We start from the raw sequence: 17,406 nt of genomic DNA, 5'->3' as shown, positions 1-17,406 counted from the left end.
AATAATCCCCCAGTGAGGCACTACCTTGACGTGGTTGTGGGGCTTGTGTACTCTGAGGAAGATGAGAGCTATGCCAGAGGTTCAACCATACTGGACAGGTCTCATCAGAGGAGTCAGACAAAGAGTGTCTCTCCCATAAAAAATATGGTGAGACGTAAATTTCAGAATGCCATACCGGCTCGGACGTCGCCCGGGTTAACAAGGTCCGCACTAGATATTGGAGTTCCTGGATATCTGGTGAAAAATGGGTTACAGGACTCAGGACTGTTGGCTGAGCAACCAGGGCCAGCAGCTGCAGAACTACTGGAAGAAAAGGTGTTTACCCGTCGCAGATACACAGTGATGGAAAACAAAGAAATAATGATCTGTTACTACAGATCAAGTCCAACAAGAAGAGGATATCTAAAACGAATGCACCAGTTCTGGAAAGAACAACATCCAGAATCAGAAATAACAGAACAGAGACTAGCAGATCAACGCCGATTTATAACACGAAATAAAATATTCACAGAAACAGAATTGGACGAACTGCAAAGGTTTACCCAGGGCAAAGAAATCAAAGCCTTACCAGAAGTAATTCAGAATGTAGAGGCAAACCAGGGGGAGTTGGCAGTGAAGGAATCCAGCAGAGATATACAACTGTTCTCATTTGGAAACCAGGCACCTCTTCCTCAGGAAGAACAAAACCCTCTAACTAAAGAAATAAAAGAATTGAAACAAAGAATAACTGAGCATCTAGAACAGCACAAAAACAACAGAATAAGGCTACCTGCATTGAAGCTTGTTCCAAAGAAACAGCTAGCACAAGCATTAAAAGATGCAAATACTGCAATATCAAGTATAAGCACCAATTCACTGCAAGAAACAAACCAACTAATGTACAGCACAGCTGCAGTTATAACAGAATACCTGGGATGCAAAATCAACAAAGAAGAAAAACAAACAAACAGTGCACCAGAAAAATGGAAGGTTAGACTAGAAAATAAGATCAGCAAGTTAAGATCACATGCAAGCAAGCTAGAACAGATGAAAGAAAAGAAGCTGAAGAACAAGAAGACCAAAGAATACCTAATCAAGAAATACCACTTAGAAACAAGGAAGATCAAGGAAGCACTGGAAATAATAAAGCAACAAATAACAGCTATAGCCAGGAAAATCAGTAGATATGAAGCTCGAATTGCAAACTATAGGCAGAACCTCCAATTTCAATCCAATCAGAAACGTTTCTACCAATCCATCAATGGAGAAACTGCAAGGAATCAGTCAGTACCTGACAAGGAAGAAACAGTGCAGTTCTGGAAGCAGATATGGGATAACCCAAAGAAATACAACAAGGATGCGGCTTGGTTAAAAGAGGTGGATGCAAATAAAACAGAAGTTGAAATGAAAGAACTAGTAATAACAACAAAAATGGTAGAAAAAAGAGCAAAGAAAATCAAAAATTGGTCAGCACCAGGTGAAGATGAACTGCATGGGTTTTGGTTGAAACATCTAACTGTTATACACCCACTCATTGCCAAACAGTTCAACAATATACTACAAGGAGGAGAAATTGAAAAGTGGCTAACAACTGGGAAAACCTACCTAATAATGAAAAATCCAGCAAAAGGGGCAACACCAGGTAACTACAGGCCAATTACCTGCTTACCAACAACTTTCAAATTACTAACTGGTGTGGTAGCTGATGCAGTGCAACAGCATTTAGTTGAAAACAATCTCTTTCCACCTGAGCAGAAAGGAAACCGCCCCAATAGCAGAGGAACAAAAGATCAACTCCTAATAGACAAAATGATCTTGGAAAACTGCAAGAGAAGGAAGACCAACCTGAATGTGGCATGGATTGACTACAAAAAGGCATTTGACTCTCTGCCACATGATTGGATAATAAAGTGCCTAGAAATAACAGGAGTCAGTAGAAACATCAGAAAATTTGTGCAAAGATCGATGGCACAATGGAAGACACAGTTGCAGATCAATGGTGAGAGGCTGGGAGAGGTTAATATCAAGAGAGGAATATTTCAAGGAGATTCATTATCACCATTACTATTTGTTATTGCACTGTTTCCTCTGTCAACAATACTGAATAACTCAGGACATGGCTATCAAACATCAAAAACATCTGCCAGACTATCCCACCTCCTTTATATGGATGATCTGAAGCTGTATGGAAAAACATCATCTGAAATAGAATCGCTGCTCAACACTGTCCGTATATATAGCCAAGATATTGTAATGGAGTTTGGCTTGGACAAATGTGCCACACTTACTATCAAACAAGGAAAAATAATGAAAACTGAAGGAATTAAGATGCCCCACGAAAATAACATCAAGAGTCTGGATGAGGAAGAGTACTACAAATACTTGGGTATCCTTCAAGCTGACAACATCAAGCACACTGAAGTCAAGAAAAAGATTAGAGGTGAATACATCAAGAGAGTGAAGAAGATCTTAAAATCCAAATTCAATGGAGGAAATACCATAAAGGCAATCAACACATGGGCAATCCCAGTCATTAGGTACACAGCTGGAATAGTGGACTGGACGCAAGCAGAACTAAAAGCAATGGATAGGCAGACCAGAAAAATAATGACAATGAATCATGCCCTTCATCCACTCAGTGACATTGATAGACTTTATCTACCAAGGCAAATAGGTGGGCGTGGAATGCTACAAGTACATCAGATGGTTGAAGAAGAAAAAATGGCTTTGGAAGAATATCTGAAGAACAATGATGAAGATGCACTGAAATTAGTATATCAGGAAGGCTTACTAACTACTGGAGAGACCAAACTGGCCTACAAGAAAGACCAAATGAAGAACAGAATAGAGGCATGGGAAGACACAGCACTACATGGCCAATACATGAAAAAAATAGCTGGGAAAGCAGATAATAATAAAACCTGGCAATGGCTAAGAGCAGGACAATTGAAGAAAGAGACCGAGGGACTAATTCTGGCTGCACAAGACCAAGCCTTAAGGACAAATGCATACAAAGTCCAAATTGAGAAGACAGCAACAGACAGTAAGTGCCGCCTATGCAAAGAAGCTGAAGAAACAGTGGACCACTTGGTAAGCTGTTGCAAGAAGAGTGCACAAACTGATTACAAGCAGCGGCATGACAAAGTAGCAACAATGGTGCATTGGAAGATCTGCAAAAAATATCATTTGCCTGTAAGCAAAAACTGGTGGGATCATAAAATAGAGAAAGTCATAGAAAATGATAACATTAAACTGCTCTGGGACTTCAGAATTCAAACAGACAAGCACCTGCAACATAACACCGCAGACTTAACAATTGTCGATAAGAAAGACAAAAAAGTCTGGATAGTGGACGTGGCAGTGCCTGGAGATAGCAGAATAGAAGAGAAAGAACTGGAGAAGATAACAAAATACAAAGACCTACAAATAGAAATAGAAAGACTGTGGCAAAAGCAAGCAAGGGTAGTACCAATAGTAATAGGCTCCTGGGTGCAATCCCAAAACAACTGGAGCACCACTTGAACACCATTGGCATTGACAAATTCGCTATTAGTCAATTGCAAAAGGCGGCCTTACTAGGAACTGCTTCCATCCTGCGACGATATCTGTAATACCATCAAACATCTGCCTATCCCAGGTCCTGGGTAAGGACTCGATAGGTAGACAAAATGCCAAATCCAGTCTGAACATCTGGCTGACTGTGCGATGATCGATAATAATAATAAAAAAAGTTGGAAGGGATCTTGGAAGTCATTGAGTCCAACCCCCTGCTCAGGCAGGAAACCCTATACCATATCAGACAAATGGTTGTCCAGTCTCTTTTTAAAAACTTCCAGTGTTGGAGCATTCATCGCTTCTGGAGGCAGGTTGTTCCATTGGTTAATTGTTCTAACTGTCAGGAAATTTCTCCTTAGTTCTAGGTTGCTTCTCTCCTTGATCAGTTTCCATCCGTTGCTTCTTGTCCTGCCTTCAGGTGTCTTGGAGAATAGCTTGACTCCATCTTCTTTGTGGCAGCCCTTGAAATATTGGAACACTGCTATCATGTCCCCCCTCATCCTTCTCTTCATTAAACTAGACATACCCAATTCCAGCAACCGTTCCTTATATGTTTTAGCCTCCAGTCCCCTAATCATCTTTGTTGCTCTTCTCTGTACTCTTTCTAGAGTCTCAGCATCTTTTTACATCGTGGTGACCAAAACTGGATGCAGTATTCCAAGTGTGGCCTTACCAAGGCATTGTAAAGTGGTATTAATACTTCACGTGATCTTGATTCTATCCCTCTGTTAATGCAGCCCAGCACTATGTTGGCCTTCTTGGTAGCTGCAGCACACTGCTGGCTCATATTTAAGTGATTGTCCACTAGGACTCCGAGATCCCTCTCACGGATACTACTATTGAGCAAGGTACCCCCTATACTATACCTGTACATTTGGTTTTTCTTGCCTAAATGTAGAACCTTACTTTTTTCACCATTGAATTTAATTTTGTTAGATAGCTCCCAGTGTACAAGTCTGTCCAGGTCCTCCTGTATCTTAAGCCTGTCTTCTGGAGTGTTGGCTATTCCTGCCAGCTTGGTGTCATCCGCAAATTTGATGAGTTCCCCATCTATCCCCTCATCCAAATCATTGATGAAGATGTTGAAGAGCACTGGGCCTAGGATAGAGCCCTGGGGCACCCCACAACAAACTTCCCTCCATGTAGATGATACCTGGATAATTTATTGGCCTTTTCCCCAGCTTTTCATTTCTTTTCATTTCATGTTGCTTTGATGTAGCATTAGATGTAGCTTAGGCTCTAAAGAATTCAGTGAAATGCAGGTATGTAGCTTTAACGGAAGTCCTTGTAGAATTGTCCCCATCCAATTCACTGGGTTGATTTGACTTCATGAAACTTTCCTTCCAGTTATAAGGAAGCATCTCAGGAGAGCTGAACATGGCAATAACTAGCTATTAAGCCTTTGCAACACACAAATAGGTAGAACATTGCAGGAGGCCACGTAATGTAAGAACCTCTGCAATAGGGAGGTGTTGCATTGATCTTATGAGGAAATGTACAGGCTGAAGTGTAAGTTGTGCTTAGGTAAGCAACAATGTAAAATAAGAAGGTAGGTGTTTAGGTGGAACTGCAATTGATGGACCCATGGTGACTGTGGCTCAGTAAATATGGGAGGGGACATTGCTTGTTATCTTATCTTAACAACAACAATATTGACTCCTACTGACAGTTGTGCATCTGTAGATTGGCTAAGCAGAAACCTCCCAAATGGAGTCAGGATAACCTGAAGCTTCATGAATGATTTGGCCTTTCTGAGTGCAACTACCTCTCTTCCCACAATCTACATTCAAACTGGATTGCTCTAGGATGAGAAGATAAGTGCAGAATTTATTGAGAACATAATCTAATTTTGTCCTAGGATGAATGAGGTGGTCATGTAGTCTTAAACACACGCACATCCAAATAAACAAAATCTGAAAGAGCCTAGCTCAGTGGTGGCAAACCCATGGCACGGGTGTCAGAGGTGGCACTCAGAGCCCTCTCTATGGGCACGTGCGCTGTTGCCCCAGTCCTAGGCCTTCAGCTGAGTTTTATAAAAACTTTTCCCTTTAAGCCTCCATCGCCGTGTGCAAAAAAAAAAAAAAGATTCAATCAGTCAATTTCAACTTCTCATGGGGAAAAAAAAGATCTTGCAAAGTTGGAATTGATTGATTGAACTTTTTAGTCCCACCCAGTGTGCCATTACCACTGCAGTCACGCCTACCCAATTGGCCATACCCACCAATTGGCCACACCCAGACAATGGGCCACACCCACCCGGCACTCGATGATGCATAAGTGGGTTTTGGGTTGCAGTTTGGGCACTCAGTCTCTAAAAGATTCGCCATCACTGGCTTAGCTCTAAAATCCTTATTCTTATTTTGCTATAATTTGTCAGATGGCATAGTGACCAGCATAGTATTATGCAGCGTAAATTCTGCATAATATAGAATTCATGGATCTTTTCCCCTTTCTTCTCTTCCAATAAATTTGTAAAGACATCTCTTTACAAATATACACACATACTCACACTTAAAGACTGGATCTACCCAGAATGAAATTCAATAGGCTTAATCTTCACAGAGGAAACATGCAAAATGCAATTTATTCTACTGCAGAAACTTTATTATCTTTTTAAAATTTCAAAATGTAAATGGTTCTAACAAAAACTACTGGCTTATTTCTCTAGGTTTCCTGGATCCTTCTCTAGCCAACAGAAAAGATGTTGAAAATCAGTGGTGCATTTTCCAATTTTTTGAGGTCATAAGCATATATGAAAGATGTAGGACAGTGGTGGCAAACCTTTTAGAGACCGAGTGCCCAAACTGTAACTCACTTATGTATCATTGGGTGCCAGGTTGGTGTGGCCCATTGGCTGGGCATGGCTGTGGTGGTAATGGCAGATTGGGTGGGACTAAAAAGTTCAATCAATCAATTCCAACTTTGCAAGATCTTCTTTTTTCCCGCGAGAAGTTGAAATTGACTGATTGATTGAACCTTTTTTTTTTTTTGCACATGGCGGCGGAGGCCTAAAGGGAAAAGGTTTTATAAAACCCAGCTGAAGGCCTAAGACTGGGGCAATGGTGCACTTGCCCACAGAGAAGGCTCTGAGTGCCGCCTCTGGCACCTGTGCCATAGATTCGCCACCACTGATGTAGGAGATGACCAGGCTGAGTCTGAGGGCAGGGACAAACGCATCATCAGTTTGCAGTCTCTATATCTCTGTAAGTGACCTAAGTCCCTTGAAGTCTGTTGACTCTTACCTGGTGCCAATTTTCTTTGGCCATTAGTAGATCAGATCCTTGTATACAGGTAGCCTGAAATAAACTTGTGCTTTTGAACTCTATCCTAGCTCTTGATTTCTTGCACCTGATACAAATAGCGTAAAGGCTAAAATAGACTCAAGGTAGATAAATAGTCACAAGGAAGGGAGGAACAAAGGAAGGAAGGAAGGAAGGAAGGAAGGAAGGAAGGAAGGAAGGAAGGAAGGAAGGAAGGAAGGAAGGAAGGAAGGGTCTATCTCTAAAACGTCCTGAAAAATAATTAAAATGTTTCCCTCATTCCCACATGGCCTCATTCCCATGATCCCCGTGATTCTAAGAATCAAAGAAAAAGGATTCCATTTAGGAAAAAAAAATTTTAAATGTACTAGAATGCTGGTTTGATTCATTGATTATGATCTTTCACACCAGTATATTGGAAAATTTACCATGCACAAGTTCTCTCCTGATACAGTCAATTATTGCTTCCTGGGAATATCAGAGGCTTCCCAGATCACTAAACTATTAATTTTCCAAATATGAATGATGTGTGTGATGGAATTTGGAATATTTCCATGTTCCCTTTGACTTTATCAGATGTATGGTGTTATAATAATAGTATAATCATGTCATATCTATATTTTTGTGAGCTTCACAGAACTTCAAGCAGCTAATAGATGAGTTCCCTTTTAATCCACTCCACATTCTTTTCCCTGGTTGTGAATCTAGAAAAAAAAATCCAGATATGTACTGTATTTGTGCATTTTTGTATGGAAGGTTTACACATGCACATACGCACACAAAACACCAATTTCTACAGATTTCTCTAATGAGCATTATCGATGAGGCAAGATAGAGTATAAAAATTGTAAGCGTGTCCTAGGATGCAGCAGCTCCACAGCCACAGTAGTAGAGCAGCAAATGTCAATCCAGAATCCCTTCTGAGTTACTACAACCATGGTGCCATGGCAGCATCCTGAGAAACCTTCATCTGATCTTTTGGTGATATGATGTTAAGCCTGCATTACAGAAGCAATAATAATGGAGTAAATAGTAGTGGAAGGAGGCTAAAGAATGTTGGAGAAAAATCAAGACGTTAGAAGAACCAGGAACAAGCTTGTAAACCATTGGATGGGATGGTGGGTGAGAAGAAGTCATATCTATTGTGGTTAGACCTGGATAAAGGAATTAAGAGACATGGGGCCTAGAATTAATTTCCTCTAATGAAAATTCCTCTAATGAGTGCTTGTTCTCAGGATCTGGGTATGACAACCATATTCATTGAGAATAAAAAGTATTATTAAATAGCATGATGGAAACCCATGTGATATTCCTGATGCAAAAACTTCATTGTATTTATACCTGTGGAGGTTTTGAAAAACACTATTCTTGTTTTTGCATAAACTAAGCAGTTAGAACTAGATGTATTCAGATTTTAGAGAAGACAAACAAGAACTAGGGTGACACTAATTAAGAACTAGTTGTTTGTAGTAACTGACCATATGCTGAGCAGATTTTTGCCATTTTCAGTTTCCTGAATTTCTGACTGAATAATAACAGGGATGGATATATGAGTCAATTTCAGCTGCTCTGTTTCTCATTTTTATAAATCTGGCAATTTCAGTTTCTCTCTGTATCTTGGTTTTTTTTCATTGTAATTTTGCCCCACTCTTCTACTTGCTTGAGGTTTTTTAAGTATATATACTTATGCTCATTTCTACAAACAAATGCATTCTGTTTGCATTTTTATATTTTTCCTAAGGTAATGGATTTTGGTGTAATATATACTTTATTCTGAAACTTCTTCTTTTGTGTACTGTATTCTGCAAAATATATTTAATGATCATTCAAAATTATAGTGATATTGGAAAAAAGTTATTTACAACTGGTCCTCACACTTATGACTATTGCAGTATTCTCAAGTCACATGATCAAAATTTGGGCACTTGGTAACCAGCATGTATTTATGATAATTGCAGTGTCTTGGACTCAGGTGATTGACATTTGTGACCTTCCCAGCCAGCTTCCCACAAGGAAAGTCAGTGGAGAAAGTTAGACTCACTTAACAACTGCAGTGATTCACTTAACAAACTGTGGCAATAAAGGTTGTTAAAAGGGTACAACCCACTTAACAACTGCCTTGCTTAGCCACAGAAATTCTGGTCCCAATTGTAAGTCAAGGATACCTTTACTACTGGCAGCTTCCCACTTGGTTTCACACTCACTGGAATAAATTACAAGTGAGCTTACATCTGGCTTCTATAAATTAAATGCTCAAAGCTATTAATCTTTTCTGACTTTTATCAAAAGATTTGATGTGGCTGCTTAGCCTATATACACACACACGCACACACACACACACACACACACATATGTTAAAATATTTCTATGGTGTTTGTCATCTCTTTTTCAGTATACACATGTGTGTTTGTCTGTGTGAGAGAGAAAGGGAGTAAATGTATGTACATGTGCATGAATTTCACTTTCAACAACTTGTTAACACATGTAATTTGGGATATCATAAAGAAAGATGCTATGAATCGCAAAAACAATCTCAATACCTTAGGTAATGAAACTAAACAGACTGCTTGTGCTTGAATTAGGCCTGCTGGTTGATGATTACATCATCACTTACATTAATGAAAATGAAGATATAGGAGAATGGTGACGCTGTGCCATTGGTGGCACAATTTTGGCGTTAGATGAAAAATTGCCAGAATGCATATGACAGAAAAAGGAGAAAGGATTTAGGTGTTTGGTTTATTGCTTTAATAAGATTATACCTACAAGAACAATGTTACATATTAAACATTCACTAATTTCATAGAGAACTTCAAACAATTGCTCTCTCTTCTTATCTCTTTCCATTCTCCCTGCAGTAAAAAATGGAAGATAAGTAACTGGTTACGCAACCAAGCCATCAACTCACAAAGAAATGTGGTTAAATTGTGCTGTCTGACCCTTTGGATGAGAAATTTGGTGAAATAATATTTTCAAAGGAGTAATAATAAAGTAATGTGGACATACTGCTACAATATATATATCCATTAGCAGATAATGGGATCATATTGACATAAGTTATCTGTTAGAATGTTGCTCCTTTTAATTGAAAAACTCCTGCTTGTCTCTCATTGTTTGCCTGTCAGAAGCGCAATGATTAAACAGGAACTGTCTCTCAGCTGGGGCTGCCTAGTATTCAAATTTCTGTCTGGTGGGAAGATTAGGAGCGTGAGATTGCAATAATATGTTGATGCCCTTTTCTCCACTCTGTCAGGCATCTTGATCATCACCGTTCCTGAGGAAATCATGATCTTGATAACAAACTGTGAAGCAACAATTCACCTTCAATATTTAGGGCTGGGGTATTGGTCCAAAGACAGCCATGAACTTCCATGATGGAAGTTTGACTTGAACATGAGTATCTCCATTCCTAATCCAAAAATTAACTGCTATGCTACACTCCTTGGTTATCTATTTTTATGCCATGCAAAAAAATAACCTGAACAGTTCTTACTCAGTTTGATGAAAATTTGTTTTCATAAATTCATTCAAAGAAAAGATATTGAGTGGAATGAAATTTTCAATTTATTTTCAATTTATTCAATTTTGAAGTGGCCATAGAGTGGGCTTTCATTGCACCAACTTGTACTCAGCAATCTGCAGTCTATGTGGTATCTCACATTTCAATTAAATCCCACAGGAAAAAATTATAAGGAAATTTGTCCTATAGCCAGGGACAAATGAAGAAAGATTACATTAAAAAAAACCAATTTGGCAAAAGTATACTCTGCTATCCCTAACAACATTAGTTGGTGAGAAAAAAACCACAGAGAAAGACATTCTCAAACAGTCTGAGAATAGGATATAAAAACCGATGCCTCTTTTACAGGTAAAGAAAATTTGCAAGCCAGGTCTTGATGTAATTCTTCTTTCTAAAACTCAGGCTCAAGATATTTTGCCTCCCTGTTGTTACTGTTGTTGCTTAGTACAACTCTTTGCTTTTATTTTTATCTTTAGAACATGGTCAGAATTCATAAAGTGATTTCAGCCAAACAAAACAACATTACAAAGGAATAAATAAATAAATAAATAAATAAATAAATAAATAAATAAATAAATAAATGCTTATATTGTTAATCTGCCCTGCCTTTTTAAAACAAAACAGAACCCTGATTTACACATTGGGAAATATCATCCCTTCATTGTTTTCAAAGTTGGAAATAGCTACAATAATAACAAAATAATTTGCAGGCTCTTCCTTGTCTTTAAAAGATAAGCATTTAGACTTATACACCCCTTCATAGTGCTTTACAGCCCTCTTGAAGTGGTTGACAGAGTCAGCATATTGCCCCCAACAATCTGGATCCTCATCTGACCGACCTTGGAAAGCTGGAAGGCTGAGTCAACCTTGAGCCCAGTGAGAATCAAACTGCCAAACTGGCAGTCAGTAGAAGTAGCCTGCAGTACCAATTATCATAGTACCATCAATTGCCCCATGCACATTTATGTATATGTTTACTTTATTATCTGCCTCTGAATGTTTCATCACCATCACAACCCTGTGGCTTTCCATACGCAGTGAATATTGTACCAGAATGATTGTCTTGCTTTTTTGCATAAATGGTAGAACCCAAGCTTCAGCCCTTATGACCAACATTTAAAGATCTTGAATGATAACATACAAGTATTGTACCACTCTGGCTAATTGCTATTTTTCACATGTGACATGCTTCTTTGAAGATGTCCAGCTAGCATTGACTAATCAGAGACTGAGATGGGATTTTCTCTGTCTCATCAGATGATCTCCATATATTAAAAATATTAAAAAGCTATTGAAAATAATAAAGCACAGTTGTGCATCAAAAACAATCTAGGACTCAATGGTCTGTTGAAATAAAAATAATTTTGAGGGTTTTTTGTCATCTGAGGATAGGAACTAATCACACTTTCAGTGGAGTGTGTTCCATACTGCAGGCGCTAACATCAAGTCCAATTGTGCAGTGGGGGAGGGGAGAAACATGAAGTTCCCTCTCCCTCAGTAAATGTACCATATGGACATAACTGTGCTGGATGGATGGCAGGAATATTAAACTTATTCTCTCTATGCAGCTGAATGTTGTTATAGATCTCTTTGGTATATAAACAAATAGTGATTTAAATTGTCTTTGCATTGTGGGCAAAGTAGTAGCAAACAGACACAAAAGGGAAGCAGACCCAGAAAAAAACCTGAAGTTTTTCAGACATTTTTCTGACAAAATCTTTAGCTGAGAGCTACTCAGCAGGAGCCGGGGCAGACAAAACAGTATTAGGAAGATTCTTTGGACACCAAATGCTGATAGGATGCTTTAACAATGGTGAACTAGTCAGAAAGCAGAATGGAATGTGAGTATCATAAACACCAATACTCCATATTACAATATTTTGTTGCATTGCAATCTGAGTGTTGATAAATTATTTTAAATAAATATTACTTCATGTTAACAACAGTTAATTTTGTTTGTTGGGGAATATTCAGTTTAGACAGTTGATGCCAATACAATCAAATTACCAAATTAAATTGGCTTTATCAATAGAATTAAATGGCTTCAACTAGTTGCCAATTTGGATACTTTCACACATGTGCAAGAAATGTTTAATGTTATTAGAAGCCTGTATTGTTTCAGTTAATTTTAATTTTAGTTGATTTTCTATTGTGAATTGGAAGCCAGAATTAAATCACAAATTGGAACCAAATTACCAGTTTTGAACAAGAGTTGCTCAATTTGCTTACCTCTTTTATTCCTTTTAATATATAATATGATCACTTTAAAAAAACAAAAAGAAAATTTACAAGGAAAGTTTTTTTCCCAAATTTCACTGTTGGTTTAAATATATACATGCATATTTCATTAAAAGCTACTCTATGCCATAATAAATTTAACTTGTAACTTGAAAGTGTGATTCATTAGCAAATCATAAATAAAATAGTAGTTTTATTTATGGTAGTTATCAACTACTAGATCTTGGCTATTTGTCTTTTATTCTGCTTCACCCATTATCTATTCATATAAATTAGTGGTTTTAATAAGAATGAACTTGGATTAAATAATTTAAATGTCTGTCAGATCATTACAGATACAGAATCTTTAAAATCCTCTGTTACAGTACAGTTTGTTTTTGGATTCAGGCTCGGTAAAATAAAGGTCTAGCTTATACTAATTGTAAGCATAGCCCAATTTCACTGCAGAATAGCACTCAGCAATGTTCTATATTCCAGGATTTCTTCTTATTTTTTAAATAAACTCTGAAGCAATCTTTTTTGATGAATCTTGCAAATTTTTCAACAGCTTGGAGTGCAAGCAATCACACTATTGACTTTGCAGGCCTTTTGTAACTTTCATGCAACCACTTTCTTTTTGTGTTAGAATGTGGTTTCTCTGCTTCTCTACATTACCTGTATATCTTGTTGAGTCTTGCTTTTCCAAACTCCAGCAAAACTGTGAAGATCAGTTTGTATGTAATATAATCCATTCTACAATTCTTAAGAGAGTACTATATTGTGCTTCTTCCTGGGAATGGGATCTTAATTTGCTTTCCCTATTCTATAGAATTGGAGCACTCAGATCTGTTATTTGCACAGTTTATATAGATTTATTAGGAATCTCCTTACTTCCTAGCCCAAAGCACTTCACTCTTGAATAAATACAGCTAGTCCTCTGATTGAGCAATTCAGTTTTACTATGAAATCTTAGTGGCTTTCCGGAATTATTAAATTACACACAATCAGCTCAATAGACATTGCTACATTTGTGCTGGCTTGTCGTATTCTGCCCTTCTGAGCTCATATCTTTGGAGCTCTCTGCTTGTATAGGCTTGGTTTACCTTGCCGTTCATCCAACAATAGCAAAAGTTGTCACACTGAGCAGCAAGAGGAGCTACCTTTAATAAATTTTATGGCCTTTCTCTTGCAATTATATTTTTTTATATCATGCTGTCATGACATTGCCTTTGTCTCCTCTTCAGCCCGTGAACTGAAACAGGCTTTAGCAGTATCTGAATTTTTCCTCTTTCTCTGTCCTGCTGCAAAAATAAGCTCAACGTGTATAAAATCTGACATTTGGAAAGAAGTTAGGTGATTGCAGTGACTTGAAACAGAGGCAGAAAATAGAGATTGGTAACAGTCACAGCAAATCTTATAGTTCTTTGCTCACTCCAGGACAGGTGGAGAATAATGACCAACTCATCATTATGTAGCTCACCCAGAGAACTTGAAGCACCTGAGGATAGGAAAATGAAACATAGAAGCAAGTGTGGAATTTTTTATTACAAGTGGTTAGATAACAGCTGTCTAGCTTTTGAAATTCTGAATAAATCCAAGATTAATTGTGCACAAACTTTACAATATTGGGTAACCCAGGAAGGTAATATACAAAATTGCTAAAGCATTGTTATTTATTTATTTATAAAATTTATAGGCTGCCAATATTACCTCAAGGTAACTCTGGGCATCCTACAATCATAAAAAATAAAAGTGTATAAATTAAATAAGTTGATACAAGTTGATAAATTAATGATTAGCTGCTTATATGTCTTCTGTATTCTGCTGTGCCGGTAACAAATGATGGGATCTCATTCACAAAGGTTGACTAGAATAGGGGTGTCAAACTGCCAGCCCGTGGGACGGGTGCATCATAGCGAAACCGCACCCACCCCATTGCTAGCAATGGAAAAAAGTCACGATACGTCGTGACATGTCACGTGACGTTACGAGTTTGACATCCCTAGACTAGAAGAAGGGATTGTCATTTTATACGTTTAAATGCAGTCTAACCATTCATCAGGATTTCTTGGATTATTATTTTTTTTTTCTGCATCTACATCTATTCTGCTATATGTTTATTTCATTGTGGTTTCATGCTGATGGTTTTATTATTGTATATTACTGGATGGTGCTATCAATAGTTTAGCTTATATAATAGCTAAATAAACTGGGATATATATGGTGGGTTAGCTATGAGATGGAGAGCCAGTTTCATGTAGTGGTTAAGGCATCAGGCTAGGAATTGGGAGACTATGAGTTCTAGTCCTGCTTTAGACACAAAGCCACCTGGACGATCTTGGGCCACTCACCCTCTCTCAGCCATAGGAGGGAGACAATGACAAACCACCTCTGAAAAACCTTGTCAAGAAAACTGCAGGGAATTGTCCAAGCAGTTTCAAGAAATTGGACATGATTGAACGGAATAAAAAAATGAATACATGAATTATTAACCCTTTTTCACTATATGAATTATATTGTTGTGATCCCTCCTCTGTTGGTAATAGACCAGAATCAATGGACATATATAATCACTTAGTTAGATCAGTATAATAATCAGGGAGGAAAAGAAAACAATATTAGCATTACTGCTATTAGAATCAATATCAAAATGAGCTCAGGTGTGCCCTGATATTGTGACATTGTGATGCAAATTATGCACTTACATCCTGATGCAAGTGCAGAATTGGCACCATTATACATGAGATGTTCCTTGCCCTCCCCTTCTGGATAGCCATGGATATTAGGAAAGGAAGACATGGATGCCTCATTAAAAAAAAGTTAACTGTGAAAACAAAGAATAACAAAGAGATGACTGGTCTGGTCCCCTTCATGACATGGGACCAGGTTATTTGAGGGACCTTCTCTCCCCAATTTCATCTACCTGTCCTTCAAGATACAGCAGAGAGGGCATGCTATGGCTTCTGTTGTCTAGGGAGTTAATTTGCTGAGCACTAGGAGGTGGTCTTTTCTGCTGGGTTGCCTGCACTGTGGAAGATTCTTTCCTCCCTTCCCCCCACCAGGTGAGGTTGGCCTCATCACTATTGAGTTTCTGGAAGCCCCTCGAGACATGGTTATGCCAGCATGTCTGGGGACTCGAGAGGATGGGTGAACTTGTGAGTTGGTTCTGCCATTTAACATCCCTCTATTTTTCTTGGTTTTACTTTGTTTTTGTATTTCTTAATTTTATTTTTATATGTATTTGTTCTTTATTTATTATAGCATTTATTAACTGTTTTTGACTTTGTTGTATGCCACCCAGAACTGCTTGTTTGTGAGAATGGGCAGCTACATAAATTGATCTAAAAAAATAAATAAAATGGGGTTTTGCTATATTTGTTTCTTAATTCTACCATTAGCTTGACAATATTTGGGCCAAAACTCTTGGAAAGCAGCCAGCTTGGGGGGGGGGGGGGGCTAAAGCATGGAGTCAGTCTGGAGTCACTGCACAAGTGCAAAATGGCTAGGACCAATGCCCCTCACCACAAGATGGAAACTTACTGAATTTATTTGTTCCCAAAATAATGTTACCATCTGAGGAGATTTCTGTATTATAGGCAGAACATAATAAAGTTGAACTCTGCATGTGGTTCTGCTATTTTGAACAAAGTCATTAAAACAAGAGTTTCTGCTTTTTTTCTTTCAAAAAGTGAGACTGCATAATAAATATGCCTACATTTTATGTTGAATTATTATCTAAAATTAGAACCCTGGAATGGCTTCAATTTGGGCAAGCTAATATTTCAATAGCATTTTGATTTTATAATTAGAAAAGTGTAAGGCTCTCAAGTGCCATATACGTTAGACTTGAGAAAGAACAAGTAGCTGATCTAAATTTTGCTCTTGATTAGGGTACCACCCGTTTCATGATATTGACATGTTCACATTCTTCTTTAAGTAGACGTTGCAATATGTATTGTTAATGAGAATCTTGCGCCATTCTTGGAATGCAGTCACTTGGAATTCACATCCCTCTGTGATTTCTATGGGAGTGGAAAATCTTTTGGCCAATCAGTAATTAAGAAATTGCTCTTCTTTTTGTATGTTGGTATAAGGGAGAGCCCAAAACTCTTAAGTAATGGTTTCTGAAATAGAGAAAAAAAAGATTGTATCAGCCTAAGTTCTTTGATTAACAGTCGACATATGAAAATGATAAGTAACTCTAGGAAGTTCAAAATAACAACAACCACCAACCTTCTAATCGCTGTAACATGGAATAATATGAAAAATATCTTGAGATCCATCTAGACCAACAGGTTGCCCAATGCAAGAATGTACAAATACAGCATCTCCAATAGAAAAGGTTATAAAAATTAGGTTATAACCTAATTAAAGAATAGACCAAGTAAGAAGGTTACAGGAAAAATTTTTACAAGACTTTTTCCATGTGAAGCCTTAAATTAATTTTATTTCTGATTTTGTATTAAGTTGCATTGACCCATAAAGAACCCCACATACTGTATAATTATTTACCATTAGTTATAAGATGCTAAGAATGCCAAAGATTGAACTCACCAGAAGCTGAGGAAATGAGTGCACAGAGTTCTACCTTACCAAGATGAGGAAAGAGAACTTTAAGTGGCTTGGATGACCCACCCTGCCCTGTCTGGTCCTTGCTGAATGAGACATCTTAGCAAGCTCCCTGCAGTAGCATGAAACAAAGAAAAGTATAATGTGTCAGCAATCTGCCTTGGTTCCTTAATTGCTATTCCACAATTAAGTGGATCCAAATTAAATGAAGAACTTGCTAAAGAACAGACTAGGGTAACCATAATGTTTAAACAAAACAAACAAACAAACAAAGAGCTTGTTCAATTAAATAATAACTTGACTTTT

The sequence above is a fragment of the Crotalus tigris genome, unplaced genomic scaffold, assembly GCF_016545835.1.
Source record: "Crotalus tigris isolate CLP2741 ecotype Arizona unplaced genomic scaffold, ASM1654583v1 scf7180000024396.1518868, whole genome shotgun sequence".
Taxonomy (NCBI): domain Eukaryota; kingdom Metazoa; phylum Chordata; class Lepidosauria; order Squamata; family Viperidae; genus Crotalus; species Crotalus tigris.
The sequence above is the reverse complement of the archived record's forward strand: the minus strand, read 5'-3'. Positions refer to the sequence as shown.